This window comes from Xyrauchen texanus, chromosome 1 (assembly GCF_025860055.1).
Source record: "Xyrauchen texanus isolate HMW12.3.18 chromosome 1, RBS_HiC_50CHRs, whole genome shotgun sequence".
NCBI lineage: Eukaryota > Metazoa > Chordata > Actinopteri > Cypriniformes > Catostomidae > Xyrauchen > Xyrauchen texanus.
This window is the reverse complement of record NC_068276.1, coordinates 62,997,891-63,011,833: the sequence shown is the minus strand read 5'-3', so window position 1 is coordinate 63,011,833 and position 13,943 is coordinate 62,997,891.

The window sequence follows — 13,943 nt, the reverse complement described above, 5'->3', positions numbered from 1 at the left end:
CGCATTTTTTTAATTTATGCTAAAATTCATGAATGAGATGCTAATTTCACTGACATCTTTAATTCAGCTGTCCCAGTGACTAATATTTACATTTGAAAAATATAATAAATCTTTCTCTCTTCACCTGGGAAATTAGAGCATGTTCAATAAAACCTTCCACACTCATAAATGAGCTCAAAGTGGCATCAGCTATTAAGAGAACAAAGTTAATTAACTCATAATTAAAGTCATACTCACACAATCCATTTGCTTGCTTTAACGGTCAGTTTGGTGGTAGAATGTCCTGTTAGGCTGTATGTCCCATGATTAAGGTATGTAAAGACAATCTCTCCTCAAATGCTTGTTTTATTAGCCGTGAGTCACGTGATGTACTGATGGATCCTATTGTTATCGATGTGAGTTGAAGAAGAGGAACTGTGAAAGAAGCTAGACCATCAGGCATTCACTAGAGCTGTAAGCAGCATTCCAGTGCTGAAGTTCTCCTCATTCTTTCCTCAACTCTTAACAAGTTTATACTTATAGCATTCCGTTTTCAACCAAACCTGACTGACCATGTTATGAACAATACATTCATTGTTAACTAAACATACAGTATTATAACATTGTGAGAACACTGATCAGACAACTCAGATTACACCAATGTAAGTAGAAGCTACAAGATTGTTCCTTTAGTATTATTAAATTTTTTTGTAGACCCCAGAAACACAGCGTCCACATTGTGGAATTTAATGGAGATCCAAATAAAGAGTCATTTACATTTACATTTATGCATTTGGCACATGCTTTTATCCAAAGTGACTTACAGAGCACTTATTACAGGGACAATCCCCCCGGAGCAACCTGGAGTTAAGTGCCTTACTCAAGGACACAATGGTGGTGACTGTGGGGATCGAACCAGCAACCTTCTGATTACCAGTTATGTGCTTTAGTCCATTACACCACCACCACTCCATTAATTAAACAGCAACATTGCCTCAACCAATGGCATACGTTTTGGGACTGTAAGTTCAAAGAAACGAAATTGTTTTTCAATTCTTTTACACACAAATATGGATTTCACCTTTTAAAACAAAATTTGAATTGGCTTTAAAATTGATGTGGGCTTAATCTTGAGAAACAGCTGGAGGTGAAACATAAATACTTCTGCCAACCAGCAGATGGTGCTATTGCATCTCTCTCTCTCTCTCTCTCGCTCTCTCTCTCATTTGAATCTATTATAAACCTGTCATAACCCGCACCTGTGAGTGGTTATTGTTATTGCACACAAGGAAGTATTGTTAAAAGGAAAGAGGGACATCATATATGGGTGTATTCCATTTGGTATTTAAGTGTATTTGCCGTTGTTATTACTTGTGTTTAAAATTTGTTCAACCCCACAGAGTCAGAACTGAGACATTATTAGAAGAGAAACAATTATACATTTATTTAGGATTAGCAAAAGTAAGCAGATAGTTAAGTCTATGATTGGATCATTATTGCAGTGATTAATATGTTTCAGCTGGCAACTGTTATTTTAATCCAAACTGATGCAGTGTGTTGGAAGACATATCCTGCGGTTGTGGAAAATATGTTACCGTGTTTCAGAAGGGAACGATTATTGGCCTGCATCAAGCAAAGTGTAACGATGCTGGCAAAAGGCAGACAAAGGGATGATGTTGAAGTGATGAACCCAAGTGCAGTTTATTTCCAAACATGAATATCCAAAAACCCTAACTAAAATGTGAACTAGACTTGACAAATACAAAACATGACTTGACTTAAACTAGACTTGAACAAAACAACAAGGTTACATTCACGATACTTGACAAGAGACAATGGCAAACATGAGGGCTTAAATACACAGACATGGGTGACAAGACAACCAATGATAGAACTATAAACAAGATAACAAGACTAATAAACTTAAGAAAGCCACTTGTTAGTGAGGCTGAACAACTTCAGTTTGCTAGGGGGCATAAAGATTGGACTGTGGAGCGATGGAAAAAGGTCATGTGGTCTGATGAGTCCAGATGGGCATGTCAGGGTAAGAAGTGAAGCACATGAAGCAATGCACCCATCATGCATAGTGCCCTCTATACAAGCCTCTGGAGGCAGTGTTGTGATCTGGGGGTGCTTCAATCAGTCAGGTCGAGGCTCAGCAACGTTATGCGGCAATAAAATGAAGTCAGCGGACTACTTGAATGTACTGAATGACCAGATTAACCCATCAGTGGATTTTTTCTTCCCTGAAATCACAGGCATATTCCAGGACGACAATGCCAAGATTCATCGGGCTCAAGTGTTTCAGGGAGCATGAGGAATAATTTTCACACATGTATTGGCCACCAAAGAGTCCTTAACCCCATTGAAAGTCTTTGGGATGTGCTGGAGAAGACTTTATGGAGTGGTTCGACTCCCCCGTTATCAATACAAGATCTCGACCGAACATGTATGCAACTCTGGATGTAAATTTATGTTGTGACGTTGCATATGATTGTTGAAACAAAGTCACAACAAATGCATGCCATAATCAAAGATAATGGCTGTCCAGTTAAATATTAGCATGTGCAACTTTTTTTTTACCATGCAGTGTATATTCTCAATGTAAGGAGGCCGATATAAAACTGTCTGAGAGAAATAATGGAGCTCAGCTTGTTTTGCAAGAAGGTTGAAAGATTGGAATCAGGTCCTATTAAATGCATCTTTCGCTGTCCTGCAAGACGATTTAAACTGTAATGTGTTGTGCACTGTATATTGCTGTGCTGAAGTGCCGTCTATAGCCACTAGAGGCCCATCATGACTCAAACACTGAAGGAGATGCACTGTTTGTTTATGTTGTAGTTTCTACCCATTTTGTGAAAAATCACTCAACATCTTTGGGATTTTGATTTCAGAAGAATAGACTTTATTATCATACAATAAAGCCGAGTTGCCTGCAGAACAACTAAAGCATCTCTGGGTTTTGGTTCACTTATAATACATGTCCTCTAACAAGGTTGGGCTATACCTATTCTTTAACCCTGGTCAGATTATTTTAAGAAGTGGACAGGAGACACCTGCCTCACCATATATTTTCTCAGCAGTCATGAGAGCACATATATGAGGCTATTCCTGTTCCTGCACATACCTTCAAATAGTCACACATATGTTGAGCACACATTCATCACGTCCACAGTCCTTTACACACACACACAGTAAACTGCATGTTTGCCCGTCAGACATAACTGTGGTACAAATCAACAATGTTTACATTGATTACACCTGATTAATTTATACTTAACTTGATATAAATACACTACATTTACAAAACTCAGGCAGCATTTTGTGGTGAGGCGCTACTGTGTAGTGGTAAATTGCAATTTCATTTATCAGCAACAGTGTTTTAGGGACAAAAATCAGAATATGTCTTGAGATGAAACCCTGAACGATGTCTTAAGGTGTGTTGACCGTGGTATAAGCAGAATAATTGACTATGGCACGATGATTATATTGAAAAACCAGCTGAATGATAGTTGTGCAATGTGTATAAACCTCTCCTGACCACAAGAGGTGCACTAGCGACTGACGGTAGACACTGTAGCCATCAAATCAAATCAAATCACTTTATTGTCACACTATCATGTACACAAGTGCAACAGTAGGTGAAATTCTTGTGTGCAGTTCCTAATAACATAGCAGTGACGAGACATATAGCAATTACAGTAAACAACATACTTACACAACACAATTTACATATCAAATGTACACATACTTACACAACACAATTTACATATCAAATGTACACATACTTACACAACACAATTTACATATCAAATGTACACATACTTACACAACACAATAATTATATACAATGTACAGTAAACAATACACACAATATAGAATACACATACAATAAGAATAAAATGATAGATTAATAAAGTGCAGTGATGATTATTGATCATGAGAGATCAAGTGTTCAACAGTCTGACTGCTTGGGGGAAAGAAGCTGTCATGTAGTCGGGTCCTGATGCTGCGATACCGCCTGGCTGATGGTAGCAGTGAGAACAGACCATGACTCGGGTGGCTGGAGTCTCTGATGATCCTCCAAGCTTTTCTCACACACCGCCTGTTATATATGTACTGGAGGGGGGAAGCTCACCTCCGATGATGTGTCTGGCAGTTCGCACCACCCTTTGCAGGGCTTTGCAGTTGTGGGCGGTGCTATTGCCGTACCAGGCGGTGATGCAGCCAGTTAGGATGCTCTCTACAGAGCTGGTGTAGAACCGTGTGAGGATGTGGTGGTTCATTCCAAACTTCCTCAGCTGTCTCAGGAAGAAGAGGTGCTGGTGAGCCTTCTTCACAACGGCCTCAGTGTGGACGGACCATGTGAGTTCCTCAGTAATGTGGACACCGAGGAACTTGAAACTGCTGACTCTCTCCACCGGTGCTCCATTAATGGTGATGGGGCTGTGTTCTCCGTCTTTCCTCCTGAAGTCCACTACAAGCTCCTTGGTTTTACTGACGTTGAGGGAGAGGTTGTGCTCCTGACACCAGCGTGTCAGAGTGTGCACCTCCTCTCTGTAGACTCTTTCATCATTGTCAGTGATCAGACCTACCACTGTCGTATCGTCAGCAAACTTAATGATGGTATTGGAGCTATGTGTTGCCACACAGTCATGTGTGTACAGGGAATACAGGAGTGGGCTGAGAACACAGCCCTGCGGGGCTCCAGTGTTGAGGGTCAGTGATGAGGAGGTGTTGCTGCCCATTCTAACCACCTGACGTCTGCCTGACAGGAAATCCAGGATCCAGCTGCACAGCGAGCTGTTTAAGCCCAGAGCCTGGAGTTTCTCATCAAGCTTGGAGGGCACTATGGTGTTGAATGCTGAGCTGTAGTCTACAAACAGCATTCTCACATATGTGTTCCTTTTTTCCAGATGGGAGAGAGCAGTGTGTATTGTAGATGCAATGGCATCATCAGTGGAGCGGTTGTTGCGGTAGGCAAACTGCAATGGGTCCAAAGAGGTGGGCAGGACAGAGCAGATGTGATCGCTTATTAACCTCTCAAAGCATTTGCCGATGATGGGGGTCAGAGCAACAGGACGCCAGTCATTTAAGCAAGTGATTTCGGCTTGCTTCGGTACAGGCACAATGGTTGATGTTTTGAAGCATGTGGGGAATACAGACAGGGAGAGGGACAGATTGAAAATGTCCGTAAAAACACCAGCCAGTTGATTCGCACACGCTCTGATGACGTCTGGACCCGCGGCTTTACGGATGTTCACCCGTCGGAAGGATCGGGTTACATCCGCAACAGTGATGGAGAGTGAACCAATCTCTGTAGCGTTGGCCGTGAGTGCTCTCTCCGCGAGGGCGGTGTTATTTCCCTCGAAACGAGCATAACGTTTATTAAGCTCATCCGGGAGAGAGGCAGCGGTGTTCACGGTTCAGTTTTTATTCCGTTATTAGTCCGTGATGATGTTAATTCCCTGCCACATACTTCTAGAGTTGGTGGTGTTGAACTGTCCATCAATTTTGTGCCTGTACTGGCGTTTGGCTTCTCTGATAGAGTTACGGAGGTTTGTTTATGCTCCTCCACGTTCCCGGAATTAGAAGCGGAGGTCCGAGCATTAAGTGCCGCGTGAACATCGCCGTTGACCCATGGTTTCTGGTTGGGGTAGATCCGTATTGTTTTGGTTGGCACAACGTCTTCTACGCACTTCCTGATGAAACACGTTACGCAATCAGCGTAAACCTCGATGTCGTCATCAGAGGCGGACCGGAACATCTCCCAGTCTGTGTGATCAAAACAGTCTTGTAGCGCAGAGTCTGATTGGTCCGACCAGCACTGGATCGTTCAGAGGGAGGGTACTTCCTGTTTCCGTTTCAGTTTCTGCCTGTAAGAGGGCAGAAGCAGAATGGAAGAGTGGTCTGATTTGCCAAATGGGGGGCGGGGGAGGGATTTGTAGCCATCCCGGAAAGGAGAATAGCAATGATCCAAAACCCGGTCCCCTCGTGTGTTGAAGCTGATGTGTTGGTGGTATTTTGGTGCGATTGTTTTAAAATTGGCTTTGTTAAAGTCCCCGGTCACAATGAACGCGGCCTCAGGGTGCGCGGTTTCCTGCTCACTTATACTCCCATACAGTTCCCTGAGTGCCCAGTCTGTGTCGGCTTGTGGGGGGATGTACACAGCTGTGATGATGACCGCTGTGAATTCCCTCGGTAGCTAGAATAGTCGACACAGAAGCATGAGATATTCCAGATCAGGAGAGCAGAAAGACTTGATAAAATCTTTGACTCATCCACCTCTACTTTTACCTGAGAGGTCTTTTGCTCTGTCCGCTCGGTGCACAGAGAACCCAGAGGGTTCGACGGCCGAGTCTGGAATCTCCGCAGCCAGCCAGGTTTCTGTAAGGCAGATAACGCAGCAGTCTCTCGTTGGAAAGAGATCAGCACTCTCAGCTCGCAGAGCTTGTTGTCCAGAGACTGAATATATGCCAGTAGTATACTGGGTAGCGGGGGTCGATTTGCACGATGTCTTAAACTGATGTGGACGCCGGCTCTTTTTCCCCTTTTCCTTCTGCATTTACGCGGCCGGGCAGCCAAGACAAAGGGCTCCGCTGGCGTGTTTGTGAACAGCGGGTCGGCATTGAGTAATTTGAAGTCCGGTTTACGGTGTGTAATTGCAGAATAGTATACAATAAGGCAGACAACATCCAAGACAAAAAACTAAAAAAAGTAAACAAAACAAACAATAAACTGCAGTGTTTTGTTGGAGCTCGCAACGCAGCAGCCATACTCAGCGCCATCTTGAGTCCCTTTAGCCTCCTTGTTAGCGCACCTGCCTCCTATGCCGGGTAGAACAGGAGCGTCACGCTAGCCTTAAAGGAATATTCCGGGTTCAAGACAAGTTCAGCTCAATCGTCAGCATTTGTGGCACATTGTTGTTTACAACAAAAATGTATTTCGACTTGTTCCTCTTTTCTTTAAAAAAAAAGCACAAATCTGTGTTGCACTTACAATGGAAGTCAATGGGGTCAATATTTTGAGGGTTTAATGGCAGAAATGTGAAGCTTATAATTTTATAAAAGCACTTATATTAAGTATTCTGTTAAAAGTCATGTATTATTTAAGCTGTAAATTTGTTGAAATCATCATTATTACAGTCATTTTAGGGTTTTAAGGTTTGTTGACATTACATTGTCATGGTAATTAAGGTGTAAAATTGGCTATAACTTTACACAGAAATATATACTTTAGAAACAGAGTATTTTAACGTTGACCCCATTGACTATAAGTTTGTAACAACAACAAAATCAGGTTTGAAAATGTAATTTCATCAGAGAATATTCACTGATCACATCATTTGAGATTTGGTAGATTTGACATTTGTTTTTTCAGAAAAATGGCAGAATTCTCCTGCCGACATTGTCGGTAGACAAATGAAACTGTGAGACTGTGAAAAGTGAGTTTCAGAGTTTATTTTCTAAAAGCTGACAGGGCCAAAAGTGTCCACGGTTGAATGAACACCTTTCTATCCAAAAGCCAAAGCAGAAGAGATTCTTTATTTGTAAAACTATTTCCTGATAATTTACAGATCACATGCTTTATACAAAAACATTGAATCAATGAGGAAATTGCAGAAACTGGGCAGGCGGGTGTTGAGCAGATATAATCTGATATGAAACTCACCTCATGGAAATATGACAGCTGAGAAACACAAAGAGAACACATGCATCGACCAGGAAATTCCCATGACTTTTCCAGCCATTTTTAAAAAATTGCACTGAAAATGAGCTCGATTTAGCCAATGAGATATTTTATATCTGAGCATATTATATAAATCTCCTTGATTTTTTAAAGATTTTATTGATTTCCAGACCAAGAAGAGTTTTCCATGACTGTATAAAATAACACACGATGACTGAAAATTGCAGGTTAATGATCATGTTTATTCACCACAAACTCCCATTACAAATACAAATATATATATATATACAATAATCTAACGTGAGACTTAGTCACACTATCTCGTGATCATATATTTGTCTTGAATACAAAATGGCTCATTATGTTGTTTATGTGACATACATCAACCAACAATATATTTTGAAGCATTAAATTAGCATCAGAAAAAGAGTTTAACAACAATATAATTTGTAATAGATTGCTACTGTTTCAGAATAAATAGATTTGAATATAAATAATTTGCAGAATACACATCACATCAGCTGCTGTAGATGTTAAATGCACTGTTGCCATTATGGATAAACACATCAATCAAATATATTCATTTAAATCACTCATTTAAGTCATTTATGGATGGGGGTGATTTTAGATTTGTCAAAATGTAACTAAAAAGGTCTTAAATGAAACATGTGTGCTCAGTATTATGTAAGTAAATAATGAGCCTGCGGCTTCAATGCTGTCTGAAGAGTCGGTCTGGTCTATTGTTGTCAAGATGAATGACAAGTCAAAACATGTTGTTTCATTGATATGAAATATTACCAGACCGTCTATTTTCACACCAGACTTTTCTGATGTCACGTCCTGTGATTAACTTTCTTTCTTCAAAGTTGTTCTTCAGGTTTCGTGGTTGAAATACTTCATCTTTTAACTTATCAAATCTCATCACAGACTCTTCAGAGTCAGCAAGCATAAAAACAACACTATGAATGTTTTCCATTACAAAGATGGCTTGTGTGTGTTGTGTTTGAAAAACATTAGAAATATGTGTGTATGGGACAGGAGGGGAGGCACAGCCTCTTCCCTAATTTAAATGATTCATGTGACATTAAAGAGTGACATGCCTATGCTTATGTACTGTAACGGAAATAAACGTTACTTGATGTATTATTGCATTTTACCCAATTTACTGTTGTTGATGCCTTGATGTTATGTATTTGGAATTGAGTGTAGTAACAACAGGAGCTGCTGGAGGGCGCTATTGCCTGGAGGTGACAGGATATATAAACTCACCTACCATAGAGTAAGTCAGTTGATATTCGCAAACGGACGGAGGTAGGGCGGAAGGAACTGAATGAATGATCACTAGCGCTTTTTATAGAGTGGGACGGTAAAATCAAATAAACTACTCACAGTGAATGTAATTTGGACAATGGCTGAGACATCTGGTGGATCTTTATTATCGTTAAACCTAGATAACATGCTTGATGAAGGTAAAATGTTTTGGGATGAGGTTGTTAATGGCAACAAGCAGAATGTACGACAAAGATCAGAGAGTGAAGGGGAATCCATAGAATCAGTAGTTATGGTGAAAAAGACCAAAACAGATGGTAACAGGGCCTTGAGGCCTCAGATTGATGTTTGGAAAGTTATTTTGGTGTTTGATGAAAAGGGAGGACCAGGTAATGGGAGAATACTGATCTTTGCAAATTCCAAGGAACAACAAAGTAATATTCTCAAGAAAACCACACTCAACAAACTCAAGGTAACGTCACATATTCCGGGTGCAGCATCTAAGGTCAGAGGAGTAATGGAAAGTTTAAAAGAGTATGATTTAATTGAAGCTAAGCGGTTGACAAAAGGTAAAGATAAAATAGAAAGCCTGTCTATTTTATTAGGCTTCAAGAAAGAAGTACCCAGCAGGGTTCAAATGGGATACATGTCATATTCAGTGAGAGAATATATCCCGCCGCCATTAAGATGTTTTAATTGCCAACGGTATGGTCATGCTGCTAGCCAATGTCGAGGAAAAATTAGATGTGCGAAATGTGGAGGAGAACATGAGTATGGCAAATGTGAACATGATGCTGTATTAAAATGTTGTAATTGTGGTGGCAATCATAGTGCAGCTTATGGAGGTTGTGAGAAGCACAAAGAGGCAAAAGAAGTCCAGAAATGCAAAATGATTCATAAAGTTTCCTATGCTGAGGCGGTTAAGAAAATTGAAATGGAAAGAAAGGTGCTAGCCTAATTGTTCCCCAGTATATACCAGAGCAAGCTCGGAAACAAATGCTAGCAACCCAATAAGCAGAGTAAACCACAGGAGCCATCCTAACGAGAGAGTCCAACAGGTCAGTAGGCCTAAACGTAATTCTCAACAGTCAGAATACTGTGAATTCAAAAAGAAAATGTCAGAAGAAATAATGTTGGTCAAGAAAAATGACTTCCTTGCCTTCATTTGCGCAGTGATCAGTAAAGCAACTGAACCTCATCAGGGAAGTAATAAGGTAAAATCAATTGTGGATATTGCAAATGACTTTTTAGGATTTAGCTCACAAGCTAGTAAAATTCAAGAGATACTGAATTGTAAATATGAGGGTCAAAATAGTGATTAAAAGCCTTCTGGTGTTTTTCATTCTTCAATGGAATGCCAGAAGTCTCATAACAAATGGTCAAGAATTTAAGAGATATATACACAATCTGAAAGAAAAACCTGAGGTCGTATGCATTCAAGAAACATGGTTAAAACCACACCTTGATTTTGTATTGAAAGGATATAATGGCATTAGATGTGATAGAGGAAAAGGCAGAGAGGAGGAGGGTGTATGACATTTATTAAATTAGGAATACCGTATAGGTCTATTAATTCCAAGGACCATGAATGTGTGGTAACTGAAATATTTAATAAAGGTAGAGGTAATTTTACTATCATTAACTATTATAATCCATGTAAAGCATTAAATAGTGAGTTATTGAAAAGTATTGTTAAGAGAAGTCACAGAGAGATTTGGTGTGGGGACTTCAATGCTCACAACAGTTTATGGGGTAGTAAACAGACAGATTTGAATGGTGAGGCAGTGGAAGAAACGATGAATGATAGAATGTTAGTGTGTATAAATAATGGTTATGGTACTAGAATTAATGTTTATAAAAATGAAACTTCTTGTATAGATTTAACTCTAGTTGATAGGAAAATTGCCAGTAGATGTGAATGGGAAATAGATCAAAGCACAAGCATGGGTAGTGATCACTTCCCAATTACATGTGCAGTTGATATTGAATTTATGATTGAACAGAGTTATGTGCCCCAAAGATGGAATTTTAAAAAAGCAGATTGGGAGAAATTTGTAGAAAGCTGTGGGAATGGGGAAAGTATATCAATTAATAATGATCAGACAGGTGATGAAATGAATAGTATTGTCAGTTCTTTTATATTGGTTGCTGCCAGCCAAAGCATTCCTGTTAGTCAAAACCAAAAGAAGCAAACCAATGTTCCATGGTGGAATGATAAATGTTGTGAGGCTATCAAGGACAGGAATAGAGCTTTTAAGAATCTGCGCAGAACATTAACAATGGACAATCTTATTAACTACCAAAGGAAGAAGGCATTAGCCAGGAAGGTTATTAAAGAGGCTAAGACAGATTCATGGAGACAGTTTTGCTCAACAATAGGAAGAGAGACCACTTTAAATAAAGTATGGATGATGATTAAGAAGATGATAGGCAAATTTAAGCCTCTTCAGGTTTCTGTCTTAATTAAAGATGGGACCCATGCAATCTCAGATATGGAAAAAGCCAATATGCTTGCTAGAGCTTTTGCAGACATACACAAGGGTAGCACCTGGAGGAGCGGTATATGAAAAGGAAAGAAGAGGTATTGAAAATAAATAGGAACATCTTAAATACCAAAGAGTCAAATATGTCTATTATGGATGCTGAAATTAATATGTCCGAACTTAAAAGGGCATTGAGTAATACTGCATACTCTGCACCAGGGACGGACAACCTGTGTTATGCTATGTTTAGGAAATTACCTGATAATATATTGGAGAAAGTTCTTAAGCTGTTTAACAAAGTATGGAATGAAGGTAAATTACCAAGCATGTGGAAATGGGCAAGAATCCATCCATTTCCTAAACCAGGTAAAGACTCAAGTGACCCAGGAAACTATAGGCCTATTGCACTCACTTCACATTTCGGAAAATTAATGGAAAAAAATTATAGTTGGACGTTTAAATTATTTTCTAGAATACAAAAATCCAATTAAAGGGTATCAAACTGGATTTAGGAGGGGTAAGTCAACAACTGATGCTCTGGTTAAAGTATGCAATGAAATTGAAAAGTCTTTAATAATGAAAGAAGTAATGGCGGCAGTTTTCCTGGATATTGAGAAAGCCTATGATACTATGTGGTGAGAAGGTTTGTTGATTAAATTAGGAAAGTTGGGAATTAATGGGAAAATGTATAATTATATACTTGACTTTCTATCTCAACGTTCCATCAGGGTCAAAGTGGGTGATGTAGAGTCTGATGAGTTTATTGTTGAAAATGGAATTCCTCAGGGGAGTGTTATCAGTCCCATCTTGTTCAACATAATGATTAATGACATATATGAAAAACTGGGAGATAGTAACGAAGGTCTATTATATGCAGATGATGCTGTCATTTGGAGAAGAGGACGTAACATTACATATGTTAATGATAAGATTCAAAAGGACATTCATGTACTTGAACAGTGGGGAATTGATTGGGGTTTTAAATTTTCTATTTCAAAGTCACAGGTTGTTTATTTTACTAGGAAAAAAGTCCCTGAAACATATAAAATTATGCTTTATAATCAGCAACTTGAAAGAAGTGAAAAATTTAAGTCCCTAGGAATATGGTTAGATGCCAAACTTACATGGAAATATCACATTGAATATGTTGAAACAAAGTGTAAAAAGGTAATTAACCTTATGAGAATGGTCACTGGGCATAATTGGGGAGCTGTCAGGCTGTCTCTGATGAACATATATAAAGCATTGATAAGATCAACTATTGATTATGGCTGTATAATGTATAGCTCAGCTTGTAAGACATCCCTCAAGAAAATTGAAAGAATGCAGTTTAAGGCATTGAGGATTGCCCTTGGTGCTTTTAAAACAACTCATACAAGTGCTTTATTAGTTGAATCTAAGGAAACTCCTATTAATTTAAGGTATGAGAAATTGTCACTAACTTATTGGGTAAGGTTAAAAGGAAGTTTCAACAACCCAGCTCTGTCAGTACTTAGTGATTGTTGGGAATATTGTAAAAAGTCCAGTGGGTTTGGTTTGAATATTGACAATTTAGTAAATCTTTATGGATTAAAAGAGTTGAAGTATGGTCCAGCATTAGCTTTAAGTTGTGTTCCTCCATGGCTGCTTCCTGTTCCAGAGGTAAATATTGATTTATTAGCGGGAAAAGGTGAGCGTCACACTAAGCAAAGTTTTACTGAAGCCTGCTTAAGTTATTTAAATACTTTATATTATGGATATTTGAAAATATGTACAGATGGTTCTAAAGAATCCAAGGGTCATTGTGGTATTGGAATTTATATTCCAGAATTTGGAAAAAGATATGGGTATAGAGTGAGTGACCATTTATCAGTATATTCAATAGAGATGACTGCAATAATTACTGCCCTCAGGTGGGTTGAGGAGACTAAACCTCTGAGATCTGTCATATGTACTGACTCTATTGCAGTATTACAAAGTTTTATAACAGATAATGCAATACGTGAAGATTTGGTACTAGAAGTAAAGCATCTTCTTTTAAATCTTATAAGCCTTGGATTAGTGGTACAGTTCTGTTGGATTCCAGGCCATTATGGAATTGATGGCAATGAAATTGCTGATAAGTTAGCTAAAAAAGCTCTGGGATTAGACCAAGTACAAATTCACATTACATTGGGTAAAGGAGACTCTAAAGCTCTAATTAAATCTCAGATCATACTTAGGTGGCAAGATGAATGGGAGTTAGAGAGTAATGCCAGACATTATCATAGGAACCAGAACTGTGTTGGAGGGAAAAGACTCACCTCATTGGGTCTTAATAGGCACGAAGAATGTATGATAACCAGATTGAGGTTGGGCCACACAGGCCTTAATTCCACTTTATTCTTAATAGGTAAAAGTAATGGCATATGCTCTGAATGTAAAGTCTTGGAGGATGTCGCTCATGTTTTATTTAAATGTAAGAAATTTGACAAACTCAGACAGAAATGGAAAGACACTGATGCAGGAAATGATATTCATAATATTTTACAGGAGCAAGGAATG